The sequence below is a fragment of the Pelophylax lessonae genome (assembly GCF_965119305.1).
Source record: "Pelophylax lessonae genome assembly, chromosome: 5".
NCBI classification, from domain to species: Eukaryota; Metazoa; Chordata; class Amphibia; order Anura; family Ranidae; genus Pelophylax; species Pelophylax lessonae.
In genome coordinates this window covers 65013448-65029611 of record NC_138772.1, presented here as the reverse complement: position 1 = coordinate 65029611, position 16164 = coordinate 65013448, and positions in this window count along the sequence as shown.

The following is a 16164-nucleotide window of genomic DNA, read 5'->3' as shown; positions in this document are numbered from 1 at the left end:
CGCACTCTTAAATCCACCAATATAGCGAAACATTTCAACAATGCCCATGGTGGCGATTTATCCCTGGTACAAGTTCAAATTATAGACCACATTATGAGGCCGGTTAGAGGTGGAGATGTGTTCAGAATACTTTGTAAAAGGGAGGTTCTATGGATCTTCAGGTTACATACTAGGATGCCTCATGGTTTAAACTGGGAATGGGACGTCACTCATTTCTATGAGTGACACCTCTCCTTGGCTATCATCATTTATTTATTTAATTTTGGCCTCATGTGTCATGTTCCATTTAATGATGAGGATTTAAATGATGTTTGCACATATTGATCCAATTACTCTTTGCGCCCACCTTTTACTATGCGATTTAGATTCAAGCTAAATTGGTCTTATACATTTTTTCATTTGCCTAGTTCGCATGGCTAATATGATGATCGTGTGTGTGGATGCACGATTGAGATGATATCCAACACACACGACATATTAATTGTCTTGACGTGACTGGTAAAAGGGTCTTCCGCTATTTTTGTTCCCGTGGAGTTTTGGTCCCACGCCCGTATTGTTTTTTACATTGAATTATTTTAAAATTTTGTTGAAAAACCACTCAGTCTGGCACTTAATGTTTCAATTGGACATGGTGCACAATTTTTTCTTCCTTTTGATTCAAAATAGTATATTAACTAGAAATCATGATTCAAAATTGTGCTCACGATTACCTCAATTGTGTTTTTTTTTGCCATTGACAGAAATGGGCCGTATATACAAAATCTTTTTACGATATCTAACTATTCTGTCCGTTCGGGCTTGGGACCTTCTTTTCAACGGGTTCATGTACATTGCGATTAGGATATACATCTCGACACCAATTTTTTGCTTCAGATTTAGTAGACCTTCTAATCCACTTTTCCATTCACATTAATATATCCACAATATATACTAAAAATCCATAATTTTTGCACATACGCACTTTTATCCATCATTTATTCCACATTTCTATATACATATATACACATGATTATTATTTTATATTATATATATGTTATGTGTTCCATATTAGTTGTTGCACTCTGTTGCTTACAGCAATAGCATTAAGGTTCATCTGCCTTTTTTCACTTAAGTCTTTTGTTTATTATATTTACCTTCATATTCATTATTATATTTACCTTCATATTCATCACCATCACCATTATTATTGGTTGATTTATACACTATGTTACATAATCAATATTTTTTATTTACATTTGTCTGTTGTTTATCAACAGTGTGTGCCACCGGACCGTTTTTTCACTCATAATGGTTTTTGATTATTTTTCACACATTTTCACATTTGTCGTCACTAGGCTTGTGACGGTATCAGATTTTCATGCTGCGATTAATTGATTAAGGTTTTGCCACGGTATACGGTATTATCACGGTATTCTATTATTAAATTTAAATTATTAAATTTCCACCTCACTTCAATTTCATTGCTGAATTTAGGGGCTTTGGTTCACTTATGCACATTATTATATAGTCAGTCAGTACAGACTCTGTGAACCAGGCCTAAAATAGGTCATCAAGCAGTGTCTGGCCTAACTGGTCCTGGCGCTCGGCTCCGATCCGATGGCCTGGTCATTAAGAGGGCAAATCCTTGTGGTCAAGAAGTGGTTAAACCTGAAGGAGGTGTTGTTTATAAATTACTTTACTATTGCTTTAGGCCTGGTTCACATGTATGCGGGTTGGCGGTTGGCGGTTCGGTGACCCACATTTGCACAGGCATAGCAGCCCATTGATGTGAATGGGCTTGAGCTGCTATGCCTGCGTTTTCAGCTGAAAAAAGGTGCATGCAGAATTTAAAAAAATGCAGTGGCCAAGAAATCCATCCTTCTTTTGCACCATGCGACTTACCTGCCGTTGCTGCACACGCAAACTGTTTTTAAATGCCGTGCCCACGTATACAAAAAATGCAGAAAGCTTGCCAGAGCAGGAACTGCAGGTTAGTCGCATGGTGCAAAAGCAGGATGGATTTCAAGGCCACTGAATTTTAAAAAAATGCTGCATGCACCTTTTTTCTGCGGAAAATGAGGGCATAGCAGCCCGTTCAAATCAATGGGCTGCTATGCCTGTGCAAATGTGGGCCGCCAACCCGCATACATGTGAACCGCCAACCCGCATACATGTGAACCAGGCCTAAAGCAATAGTAAAGTCATTAATAGATAAAAACACCGGTCCTCCTGCAGGTTTAACCACTTCTGGATCGCAAGGATTTGCCCCTTTAAAGACCAGGCCATCGGATCAGAGCGCCAGGACCAGTCATCACCAGGTAGGCCAGACACTGCTTGATGGCTATATAATAATGTAATGTGGGCTGCTATGCGTGTGTGTGTGTATATATATATATATATATATATATATATATATATATATATATATATATATATATATATATATATATATATATATATATATATATATATATATATATATATATATATATATTAGAGCTGCACGATTCTGGCTAAAAAGAGAATCACGATTTTTTAGCTTGGAATAAAGATCACGATTCTCTGTGTAACAAAAAAAAAAAATTGGGATAACTTTACTGTTACGTTTTTTTTTTTTTTTTATTCATTAAAGTCTATTAATTGCGTTTGAAAGACTGCTGCGCAAATACAGTGTGACATAAAATATTACAACAATCGCCATTTTATTCTGTAGGGTCTCTGCTAAAAAAAATATATAAAATGTTTGGGGGTTCTAAGTACTTTTCTAGCAAAAAAAAAAAAACTGATTTTAACTTGCAAGCAACAAGTGTCAGAAAAAGATCCAGTCTTTAAGAGGTTAAACTTCCTTTCCCCCTGGCAGAGGGAAGGAAAAGATACAATGTAAACATTTTTGTTTATAGTTACTGGGAGAGCTGTGTGAGCCCCCATTCACACTAGGGCGACTCACGAGGCGACTTGTGTCGCCCCAGGTCGCCCCAGGTCGCTTGACATGACCAAACCAATGTAAATGAATCAGTGCCGTCTTAATTGCCGCTATTAAGGTCGCTCCGACTTCAGAAAAGGGTCCTGTACTACTTTCAGGCGACCAGTGATCCGACCTGTCCCATATACTTCAATGGGAGTCGCCTCCTTATCTTAATTGAAGCGACCTGTAATCCGACTTGTCATCCGACTTTGCTAAAAAATGGCAGTGAACAAGAAAAGAGCATAATTTTCTTGCAGGCATTAGCGGTCATTTTTTTAGGCAGGCATGTCATTTTTTGGATTTCGTTTCTGGGGGGTCTAAAAAGTGTCCCTGTCAAGTTTCAGCTCTGTAGCATGTCCAGAACCCCTAAAAAAAAAACATTTTTCTTTTAATTTTTTGTAGTGTCTTTACCAGCTGTCTTTTATACTTGCAGGCATTCATCAGCGGTCATTTTTTTAGGCAGGCATGTCATTTTTTGGATTTCGTTTCTGGGGGGTCTACAAAGTGTCCCTGTCAAGTTTCAGCTCTGTAGCATGTCCAGAACCCCTAAAAAAAATCATTTTTCTTTTAATTTTTTGTAGTGTCTTACCAGCTGTCTTTTTTTCTTGCAGGCATTTAGCGGGCATTTTTTTAAGCAGGCATGTCATTTTTGGGATTTCGTTTCTGGGGGGTCTAAAAAGTGTCCCTGTCAAGTTTCAGCTCTGTAGCATGTCCAGAACCCCTAAAAAACAGCATTTTTACTATATTTTCAGGAATACGGCTTCTCTGCGGCTGGCTTTTTTTCTTGCAGGCATTTAGCGGGCATTTTTTTAGGCAGGCATGTCATTTTTTGGATTTCGTTTCTGGGGGGTCTACAAAGTGTCCCTGTCAAGTTTCAGCTCTGTAGCATGTCCAGAACCCTTAAAAAAAATCATTTTTCTTTTAATTTTTTGTAGTGTCTTACCAGCTGTCTTTTTTTCTTGCAGGCATTTAGCGGGCATTTTTTTAGGCAGGCATGTCATTTTTTTTATTTAGTGTCTGGGGGGTCTAAAAAGTGTACCTGTCAATTTTCAGCTCTGTAGCATGTCCAGAACCCCTAAAAAACAGCATTTTTACTATATTTTCAGGAATACGGCTTCTCTGCGGCTGGCTTTTTTTCTTGCAGACATTTAGCGGGCATTTTTTTAGGCAGGCATGTCATTTTCTGGATTTAGTGTCTGGGGGGTCAAAAAAGTGTCCCTGTCAAGTTTCAGCTATGTAGCATGTCCAGAACCCCTAAAAAAAAATCATTTTTCTTATAATTTTTTGTAGTGTCTTACCAGCTGTCTTTTTTTCTTGCAGGCATTTAGCGGGCATTTTTTTAGGCAGGCATGTCATTTTTTTTATTTAGTGTCTGGGGGGTCTAAAAAGTGTACCTGTCAATTTTCAGCTCTGTAGCATGTCCAGAACCCCTAAAAAACAGCATTTTTACTATATTTTCAGGAATACGGCTTCTCTGCGGCTGGCTTTTTTTCTTGCAGACTTTTTACGGGCATTTTTTGGGTGTCTTTGGAGGCATGTGCTTCTTAAAAATTATAGGAAAAAAGCTCTTTTTTTTTTTTTACGTTTCTGGACAGACAAACAAAGCTATGTGAGACACACAACACTGCACACATGGGAAAAAGGAAATATATAAAAAAAAAAACACAGGAAAAGGAAATTAGGTCACAAGACATCAGATTGTGATTGGCCAAATAAAAAGTTGCCTCGCGATTAGGTCGCGTCAAAGTCGCGCTAAGTCGCGCCAAAGTCGCGTCAAAGTCGCGCCAAAGTCGCGTCAAAATCGCGTCAAAGTCGCGCTGGAAGCGACGCTACTTTAGTGGTAGCGGCAGTGTGAACCAGCACTGAGTGAATGAGTCATCCAGCTCACTGAAATGTATCAATTCACAAGTCAGACCCAGGAGCAGAGAAACTCGGTATTTTAAAAATGCCACAATAACAATACCGTGGCTATGCAATACCGCGATATATAGAATTACCGAAAACCGGCATATGTCTAGTCGTCACTAGTGTCCGCATATCATGCATTTTCATTATTATATATACTTTATGAGCCATATGTTTGGTTTAGTATGTTTGTCACCACACTATAATAACATACCTATGTGTCTAAACTTGAATTCATTATATAATATATATTCCTTTTTGTGGTTTTAGAACATACTCCAAATATGCGTGCATATACTATAGTTACATGCATGTGTCTTCATCCATTATTTTTCAATTTAACTTCTATTTTCAATTCACTGCATATGCATGTTCTCTTGTAGTTTTAGAACATACCTCATGCAAGTGCACATACACATATGTGTCCCTCTGCTACTTATATGCACACACATATGGTTCATACACATACACATTTTCTCTCCACTCACACGTATAATTTTCCTTTGTGGATATTTATTCGGATAAAAATGAAGGTCTACAATTTTATTTGACTTTATATATACTTTATTCTGAAACTTAATGTATATGCATATGGGAATACATAAGGATTGTGTGTACGCAAGTTATACATTCTTGTATTGCATTTCACTCCCTTTATGCATTTTGCCGATTTGGTTTTTCCTTGCCCTTACATGATTTTATTACAATGTTTATTTTATCATGTTCCTCCATCAATGTATTGTTGTTTAATTATGCACTGTCATGTTTTTTGTGTTGTGCTTCTGTATGAAGCGATTTCCAAATGTACTCCCAATAGTCTCAGGTGTTGGATTACGGAATAATTGGTTCCCCATTGAGGATAATGAAGTTAACAACATAAACCTGCGAGTAATCGCATCAATCAGTCAAGAATTTTTGTCTGTTAAAAGCAACCGATTTCCGTCATCCTTCACTATGGTTATGAGTAAGCGGCCGTGTGTGCCGTGAAACGCGTAAACCTGGACTACCTGTTCCCTGCACTGTCTGTCTACTTATGATTTTGAAGAATAAAGAGACCTTATTGTTTTCATTCACCTGAGTGCGGTTCCACTACTTCTCTTGGAGTGTCATAGCTGCACCATCTGGATAAAATGAGAATCACGATTTTTTTGCTTAGAATAAAGATCTCGATTCTCAGCGTAACATCATCTTTCACATTCTATGAAAAATTGGGTTAACTTTTACTGTTTATTTTTTTTTATTTTTTTTTTATTTACATTCACTAAAGTGTATTTTTTTCCCCAAAAAAAACAGTGTTTGAAAGACTTCTGCGCAAATACATTGCGACATAAAAGATTGCAACGATCTCCATTTTATTCTCTGCTAAAAATATATATATATATATATATGTGTGTTTGGGGGTTCTAAGTAGGGATCGATATCAAAGGCCGATATGCACATTCCCTGATATATCAGAATCGGCCCCGGAGGTTACCAATATTGCCGATATTTCGGGAAAGTGCTGTACTGGAGTGATGCCTGCAGCTAGAGGCATCACCCCGGTACCGGCGTCCATAGCCGACGATCGGCTGTCTTGTAATGACAACCAATGCGGCTGAGAAGCCGCTCGGCTGTCATTACAAGGAGGGGGAGGGGACATACCCCCCCCCCCCCACGCGGCTTGCCCGGGTCTCCCGTGGCAACCAGCCTGCACGAGCCGAAGACCCGACCAAAGCCGCATTCAGCTCTGATTGGGTCTCAATGCATAAACCCCTGAAGTGATGTTTCCGGGTACTCGGCACCAGATTAAAAAAAAATGACTGCATTTAAAACAGCCAAACTTGGCGTTTTGAATGCTTTTAAGTGCAGAGGAGGGGTTTGGTGTCTTTTTAAACCCCCAGATCCCTCCACAAGAGTACCTGTCAATTTAAAAAAAAAAAATTTAAATGTACGAAAATATCAGCCAATACCGATACTCAATGACCAAAATATCGGTATCGGCAATGAAAAAACGATATCTGTCGATCACTAGTTCTAAGTAATTTTCTAGCAAAAAATACTGATTTAACTTGTAAGCAACAAGTGTCAGAAAAAAGGCTTAAGCCCCTTTCACACATGTGTGACTTGTCCTGCGATTTGGGACTGCAAAGTCTCATGAAAATTGTACCCCATGATCTCCAATGAGTACCGTTCATATCTGTGCGACTTCAAGTTGCAACGACTTCAAAGTAGTCCCTGCACTACTTTGGTCTGACTTTAATGCGCTTCAAGTCCAGTCAAAATCACGGCAATAAAATTGCGGCAAAATCGCATGACTTTTAGGTCGCACAAGTGTGAACGGGGCATTAGTCTTTAAGAGGGTAAACTGCCCCCACTTAGTCCAGGTTCACATATATGCGATGACAAACATTGCATGTGATTCGGAGCGCACTGCTCTGCAAATCACATGGACATACACAGATTGTATGGCTGAATTTGCATCGGATTTGGACACAACTCGCACAGCACCAGAATCGGATCGCATGGGTGTTCACACCTATCGGATCCGATTCATGTCCGAACTGACAGTTCGCACTGCGATATGTGAACAGATCAGGGGTTTCAGTAACTTTGTATTCACACCTCCAGCGATTCGCATATGGCAGTGTGAACTGCCTGCGAGTTGATTGCAATGCGGGAACCCGCAGTGGATTCGCAGGATTCCCGCATCGCATATGTGTGAACCGGGACTTAGTGCCGGTTCACACATGTGCGGCTGCGGCGATCGCATGTAATGTCGGAGCGCACTGCTCCTTCATTACATGCGATTGGCTGTGCAGTGCGAGTTTAGCCATACACTTTGTATGGCTGAATTTGCACCGCACCCGCAGCAAAGACGCACATGACCCTTTTTTTCAGCCGCATCAGGATCGGATCGCACAGCGGTTCACACTTGTGCGATCCGATCCTGTGCGAACTGTAAGATCGCACTGCGATATGCGATCAAACTGGGGGTGTCGTTAAGATTTCATTGACACCCCCAGCGTATCGCATATGGCAGTGTGAACTGCCAGGGGTGCGTTTGCGATGCGGGAACAGGCTGCGAATTCGCAGCCTTCCCGCATCGCATAAGTGTGAACCGGGGCTTACAGACGGAAATTCATTCCTTTGATCTAAAAGAAGGAAATGATACAATGTAAAACATTGTGTTTATAGTTATCTCACAGCCTTAACAATGTTGATAAACATTTGCTGGAGGCTTTTTTTTTTGACAGCTGTGAGTGTGCAGAGAACGGCTCTGTAAGAATTGAGGACATGCAGCTTTAAGATCGTAAGGGGGGGTGAATCGAGATCGTGGTATTTTTTATTTTTTTTTAACGATTAATCGTGCAGCTCTAGTGTCAGATTTCTCCGCTGCAATGTCGCAGTCCCACTAAAAATCGCTGATTGCCGCCATTACTAGTAAAAACATTTTAAAAAAGTCCATAAATCTATCCCATAGTTTGTAGATGCTATACCAATCCAATATACACTTATTGGGATATTTTTTTACTAAAAATATGTAGCAGAATATATATTGGCTTGCATTGATGAAGAAAATTGATCGTTTTCCTTTTTTATTGGATGTGTTTTTTAGCCGAAAGTAAAAAATGATTGGTGTGTTTTTTTTTTTTTTTGTTTTTTTTTTTTCAAAATTGTCGTCTTTTTTTTTTTTTTTTTGTTTTATAGCACAAAAAAAAATTAAAACCACGGAGGTGATCAAATACCACCAAAAGAAAGCTCTATTTGTGGGGGGGAGGGCATCAATTTTATTTTGGGTACAGTGTTGCACAAGCGGGCAATTGTCAGTTAAAGCAATGCAGTGCCGTATCGCCAAAATGTCGTCTGGTCATAAGGGGGTAAAACCTTCCGGAGCTGAAATGGTTAATGGGATATTCATTTGACTATATTTTTTTTTTTTTTTTGCATTACCTTTTTACTTACATTATTGCTGTCATCATAATGACTTGTAGTAAACAGTAAAGATTTGTAGATTCCTCCTCTGTATGTCAGACAGTGCAGTCAGCTCCCTTTCTATCATGGAAAAAACAAATACAATATAAGAGCCCCGGGGGTGTTGGAGTCCAACCTGCGTTCAGTCTGACCTAAACAGGATTTTCTCGGTGATGAAACAATTTCGCAAAAACAAAAAAAATCAGATCTTTTTCCATGCACTTGCACAAAGAAAACAATTGTGAGGGACAATCGTTGTGCTGCACTGTCAAGCAAGAAAAACATGTAATGACATAAGGCTGCACCCATCTACGTCACATAGTCTAAACGGTTAGTTTACCTTTTCAGAAAAATGTAAAGGGTGAACTAACACCATGCACCCTCCCAAGTCCCGGCTGTGCATCAATGCCATCTTATCGAATGGGCATGCTGGGCAGTTGACCAGCGGCCCCACTTGCCCGGGGGGCCCCACCTGCCCAGTGACCCAGCCCCAGCTAAACATTATTCCTGAATTCCGTGTGCATCCCACCGCCGAACTTCACAGGTGGCAAGCGCCTGTCGGCACTGTGCTGCTGTCAGGCCACTTGGGCTGTGGAGGGGGAGCCCACAACTGCAGGAATGTCTGTCCACCTCTACAAAAACAGGCACACACAGGACAGTCGAGTCTGACTCCCGTCCGTGTGTTTTGGCACTGCTGTACCAATAAATATGGCCTTATCGATAATTTGCATTTTTATTCTCGTGGGTGATTGTGTAGGCAGGAAACCAGTGCACTGCATTGCCCGGGGCCCTTTTAATGCTCTTAAGATGATGCTGCTGAGTGTACCACCATGGGGGGCAGCACAATGGCTAAGTGGTTAGCACTTCTACCTAGCAGCACTAGGGTTGTTTGTTCAAATCCCAACCACGGCACTACCTGCACAGAGTTTTCATGTTCTCCCTGTGCCTGCGTGGGCTTCCTCTGGGTACTCAGTCTTCCTCCCACACCCAAAGACCACCACCACTCCAAAAGGAAGATCAATTGGCCTTTAGTGTGTGTATGTATAAGCCCTCGTTCGCATCGAATGTGGCTTTTAAATTGTGCAACTTCATCTGAAATTGCATGATTTCAAAGCCACGTCAGTGCAACTTTGAAGACATCTGTGCAGCTTCATGCACAGATACAAAAAAACCTAACTAAAGTATTAAGGACTTTAACAGTACCATTCAAAATATAGTAACATATCAAAATTGTATTTTAATAAAACCCTCTATTCATTTAAAATTCTAGAGTAATACATATAGTAATCACAAATAACCAAGCCTGTAATCTGTATCCTATATTCGTTTTCTCAACCACCCTTCCACAGTTGGGTGATAGGTTGCTTGCTGTGACTTTGACGCGTTTCACGGGTCAATGCCCGCTTCATCAGGAAGACCACTACAGCCAAGCTCTTCAATGATATGTAATGCATTGATCAGGATGAACTCTTGAATACATGTGTACTTGATGAAGACACACCTTCCATCAATAAGGGTGGATGCACAACATACCGGTCATACATAATGTGAAGTAATCATAGAAAATACAGCCAAGAGATACATCTGCCCTTATTGATGTAAGGTGTGTCTACATCAAGTACACCTATATTCAAGAGCTTGTCCTGATCAATGTATTTCTTATCATTGAAGAGCTTGACTGTAGTGGTCTTCCTGATGAAGCGGGCGTTGACCCGTGAAATCCGTCAAAGTCACAGCAAGCAACCGATCACCCAACTATTGAAGGACGGTTGAGAACATTAATATAGGATACATATTACAGGTTTGGTTATTTGTGATTTACTATATGTATTATTCTAGAATTTTAAATGAATAGAGGGTTTTAATGTTTGTATAAATAAAATTTTGATATTTTACTATATTTTGAAGTGGTACCCGTAAAGTCCTTAATACTTTTTAATTAGGTTTTTTTTGTATATGTTCTGTCTTTGGATGTGGTACCTGACACTGTGTCTAATATACAGAAGCAGTGGCGGCTGGTGACGTTTTAAGATGGGGGGGGGGGGGGGGGCAAGACCCCGCCCTTCTATTTTGACCCCTCCCATTTCTCAGAAGCCCCACTCCTTATAGACTCCACCCATTTTGTCCCCTGGATTTTGCTTGCGTGAACAAATTCTCCCAATATATCACATATTAAGGGGTCTCTCAGTACTAGTATATCCTATAATAGGAAGCAGGGGCCCTATTATGGGGGATACACTGACTGAGAGTGGCACAAACCCCACAGTACAGGCCCCCTAGCACAAACCCCACAGTACAGGCCCCCTAGCACTAATCCAACAGTACAGGCCCCCTAGCACAAACCCCACAGTACAGGCCCCCTTTCAATGCAGTGACCAGCGTACATGTCCCCAATGCAGTGACCAGCATACATGTCCCCAATGCAGTGACCAGCGTGCGTGCCCCCAATGCAGTGACCAGCGTGCGTGCCCCTTCAATGCATTGAACAGTGTACATGTCCCCAATGCAGATTTTAACGTGCGTGCCCCCTTCAATGCATATAACAGTGTACATGTCATGATGTCCCCAATGCAGAGTTTAGCGTGCGTGCCCCCTTCAATGCATTTAACAGTGTACATGTCATGATGTCCCCAATGCAGAGTTTAGCGTGCGTGCCCGACTGAGAGCAGTGCACTTACCTGGAGGCTGGAGCCCTGTGAGTCACGGCGGATTCACCCCTCTCCAACTCCGTCCTCTTCGTTCTGCGGGAACCGGCGGGAAGGTGAGCGGCGTCTCGGCCTCTCCTCTTCTTCGTTCGGTGGCGGGCGTCGGGAAGGTGAGCGGCGCTTCTCCCTCTCTGCCTCTCCTCTTCTGCTGCGGGTGGCGGGAAGATGAGCGGCGCTTCTCCCTCTCTCGGCCTCTCCTCTTCTGCGGCGGGAAGTTGAGCGGCGCCGGCTTCTTCTCGACTCCTCTTCGGCAGCGGGAAGGTGACCGGGCGGTGACGGTGAGTGACTGATGCACGCACCGGTGAGTGACTGATGCGGGCAAAACAATTGATTTTTTTTTTTTTTTTCTTTTTGGGGGGGGCGGCGCCCCTATCGGCCGGCCGCCACTGTAAAGAGCCCTTCCTCCCACTCACCATATGTTTCTTCATGCACAGATGTCTATACAAGTCGCACTTGAAACTGCCAAAAGTAGTGCAAGCCTACTTTTTCAAATCATTGAGGCACCACAAAGTTGGCATCGCATTAATTTGAGCATGGCCATTGCTGACAATAGGGTGTCATGCGATTTGACCTATTGCTCCGTGAGGGCAGGGACTGATGTGAATGTTCTATCTATATATATATATATATATATATATATATATATATATATATATAATGTGTGTGTGTGTGTGTAAAGCACTGCGTTAATTGGCAATGCTAAATACAGTGAGTACCTGTAGTTGAAATCTCTGCTCTTCTCCCCCTTCCTTCTGGAGGGCTTCTGTCAAAGATCAGAGAAATGCCCTGTGCTGGTGCTGACCAATTAAAATCGCTCTGATCTGTTCCGGAAGCCCTGTAGAAAGGTGGGGGAAGAGGAGAGGGATTACACCAGGTGCGTGGGAACTGACAGCTCATCACCCTCAGAGGCAAGTACAGCAGAAATTGGTGGGGAGTACAAAGGATGTGGTCTCCAAACTGTGGGCCGGATGCAGCCCTGTGCATGCCCTTTTCCGGCCTTTGGGGCACTGTTCCTACCACTGATATAAGGCACTATCCTGTCCACTGACACCAAAGAATGGGGCGCTATTCCTCCCACTAACACCAATCATGGGGCACTATTCCTCCCACTGACACCAATGATGGGACACTATTCCTCCCACTGACACCAAAGATGGGGCACTATTCCTCCTACTGACCACCAGTAGGACATTTTCGACTCCCTAGCCAAAGTCCAGCACTCCTAAAGACAGAGATACAGTAATCTAGCTCTTTGTTTATAAAATTTGGAGACCCCTGGTGTAGAGTGTTAGTTCGCCTTCTCAGTTTGTATGAAAAGGTGGACTTACACTTTAAACTGAACTCCAGAAAACAAAAGTTGCTAAATGCACAAGAGGAGGTAAATATACTGTATGTAAACTGTCGACTGTCTTACCTGACTGGGGTTTGTACTTCTATTCAGCCTTTTAATCCATCTATACCTACCACACTCCACTGCCAGGTCAGTTATAGCTGACTCTCTCACTCACTCTCCCTTGTCAGCAATCTACCTGTTTATTTGACAAACCTGTGTTCTTGCTTTGCAGGGGATTTTGAGAAACTAACATTAAAACAGATACATGCTGCAGATCCATTCACTCATTTCCCATTTATAATTTACCACTGGGATCGGCTCTGCTGTCTGTAGAGTGCAACAACTGCCCAAGGGGGTTTTCCCCATCTGTGTTTGTGAACCGTGCTAGGAAAATTCTACCGATTCCCCCATTTTATAAATATATATTGTTTTTTTTTTGTATTATACAACAAAACTTGGAATGAGCATCCTGACCAGACAAGTTTGCCATCTATAAGAAGGAAGAATTACAAGCTGTACTTGCCAGCAGTTCTTGCGTTTTGTAGAAAACAAACCAATAGTTGGAAAGCCTTTCAGGAAAATTCTGATGTAAGGTAAAGATATAGAGATCAAGGATATGAAATAAAAAGGTAGACCGGTTTAGAATGTGAGATGGATGGGGTTCCTATGGTGACATTTCACATTGAGTCCCGGAGGTGTCAATGAGATGGTCATCAGGGTGGGAATGAAAGCATGTCTACAGCCAAAACTTTAGAGTGAGATTTGATGATGTCTTTATTGTGGTGATCAATGTTCTCCTTGCTGGAGGCTCCGATATGAGGAAGCAAAGCCCTGCCTCTACTATAGATACCAGTGAAGGAGGATGGTAAAAAAAAAAACAGCTAAACTACCAGTACAAGTTTCAATCCTATCCTGAAATGACTCAAAAGCTATGTCCTTCTGTACACCTTGACTACTACGCATACCCTCCTCTGTGGCCCTCTACTAAAGAAAGTTTGGGCCAACTATCAGAAATTCTGCAGCTCAGGACCTAGAGTTGGAAATGTCTGGCAATGGACACCTAAGAAATCACCGAATATGGAGTGAAAAAATAAACTGCCAACATTTCAGAAAATATTACCTTCTGATTCGTGATTAGAAGCCGTTGTATGATGTACTGATAGACGTTTGAGGTAAACTGTAACTGATATTACAAGCAGATATCCAGCTAAAACAGAAACCTTAATAGCCCATTAATAGTAAAAATGTAAAAAAATAAAAATAAAAAACGCTTTTACTGCAACAGTGACCTTCAACCAAGAGTTATCTCCTGCAATATATTTTTATTAAATAGTTTAGCCATTATATATATATATATATATATATATATATATATATATATATATATATATATATATATATATATATATATACAGTGGGTACGGAAAGTATTCAGACCCCCTTAAATTTTTCACTCTTTGTTATATTGCAGCCATTTGCTAAAATCATTTAAGTTCATTCTTCTTCCTCATGAATGTACACATAGCACCCCATACTGACAGAAAAACACAGAATTGTTGACATTGTTGCAGATTTATTAAAAAAGAAAAACTGAAATATCACATGGTCCTAAGTATTCAGACCCTTTGCTGTGACACTCATATATTTAACTCAGGTGCTTTCCATTTCTTCTGATCATCCTTGAGATGGTTCTACACCTTCATTTGAGTCCAGCTGTGTTTGATTATACTGATTGGACTTGATTAGGAAAGCCACACACCTGTCTATATAAGACCTTCCAGATCACAATCCATGTCAGAGCAAATGAGAATCATGAGGTCAAAGGAACTGCCTGAAGAGCTCAGAGACAGAATTGTGGCAAGGCACAGATCTGGCCAAGGTTACATAAAGATTTCTGCTGCACTTAAGGTTCCTAAGAGCACAGTGGCCTCCATAATCCTCAAATGGAAGACGTTTGGGATGACCAGAACCCTTCCTAGAGCTGGCCGTCCGGCCAAACTGAGCTATCGGGGGAGAAGAGCCTTGGTGAGAGAGGTAAAGAAGAACCCAAAGATCACTGTGGCTGAGCTCCAGAGATGCAGTCAGGAGATGGGAGAAAGTTGTAGAAAGTCAACCATCACTGCAGCCCTCCACCAGTCGGGGCTTTATGGCAGAGTGGCCCGACGGAAGCCTCTCCTCAGTGTAAGACACATGAAAGCCCGCATGGAGTTTGCTAAAAAACACCTGAAGGACTCCAAGATGGTGAGAAATAAGATTCTCTGGTCTGATGAGACCAAAATAGAACTTTTTGGCCTTAATTCTAAGCGGTATGTGTGGAGAAAACCAGGCACTGCCCATCACCTGTCCAATACAGTCCCAACAGTGAAGCATGGTGGTGGCAGCATCATGCTGTGGGGGTGTTTTTCAGCTGCAGGGACAGGACGACTGGTTGCAATCGAGGGAAAGATGAATGCGGCCAAGTACAGGGATATCCTGGACAAAAACCTTCTCCAGAGTGCTCTGGACCTTTAGACTGGGCCGAAGGTTTACCTTCCAACAAGACAATGACCCTAAGCACACAGCTAAAATAACGAAGGAGTGGCTTCACAACAACTCCGTGACTGTTCTTGAATGGCCCAGCCAGAGCCCTGACTTAAACCCAATTGAGCATCTCTGGAGAGACCTAAAAATGGCTGTCCACCAACGTTTACCATCCAACCTGACAGAACTGGAGAGGATCTGCAAGGAGGAATGGCAGAGGATCCCCAAATCCAGGTGTGAAAGACTTGTTGCATCTTTCCCAAAAAGACTCCTGGCTGTATTAGATCAAAAGGGGGCTTCTACTAAATACTGAGCAAAGGGTCTGAATACTTAGGACCATGTGATATTTCAGTTTTTCTTTTTTAATAAATCTGCAACAATGTCAACAATTCTGTGTTTTTCTGTCAGTATGGGGTGCTATGTGTACATTCATGAGGAAGAAGAATGAACTTAAATGATTTTAGCAAATGGCTGCAATATAACAAAGAGTGAAAAATTTAAGGGGGTCTGAATACTTTCCGTACCCACTGTATATATATATATGTATATATGTGTGTGTGTGTGTATATGTATGTATGTGTATATATATATATATATATATATATATATATAGTGTGTGTATAGATGGATATATATAATGTGTGTGTGTGTATGTATATGTGTGTATATATATATATATATATATATATATATATAATATATAATTTTTTTTTTTTTTTTTTTTGGGTGGGGGGGTTTATAGTATAGTATTTTAGTATACAAATGTGAAACCCCTGTTAAAATGTTATTGCTCCACATACACAAAG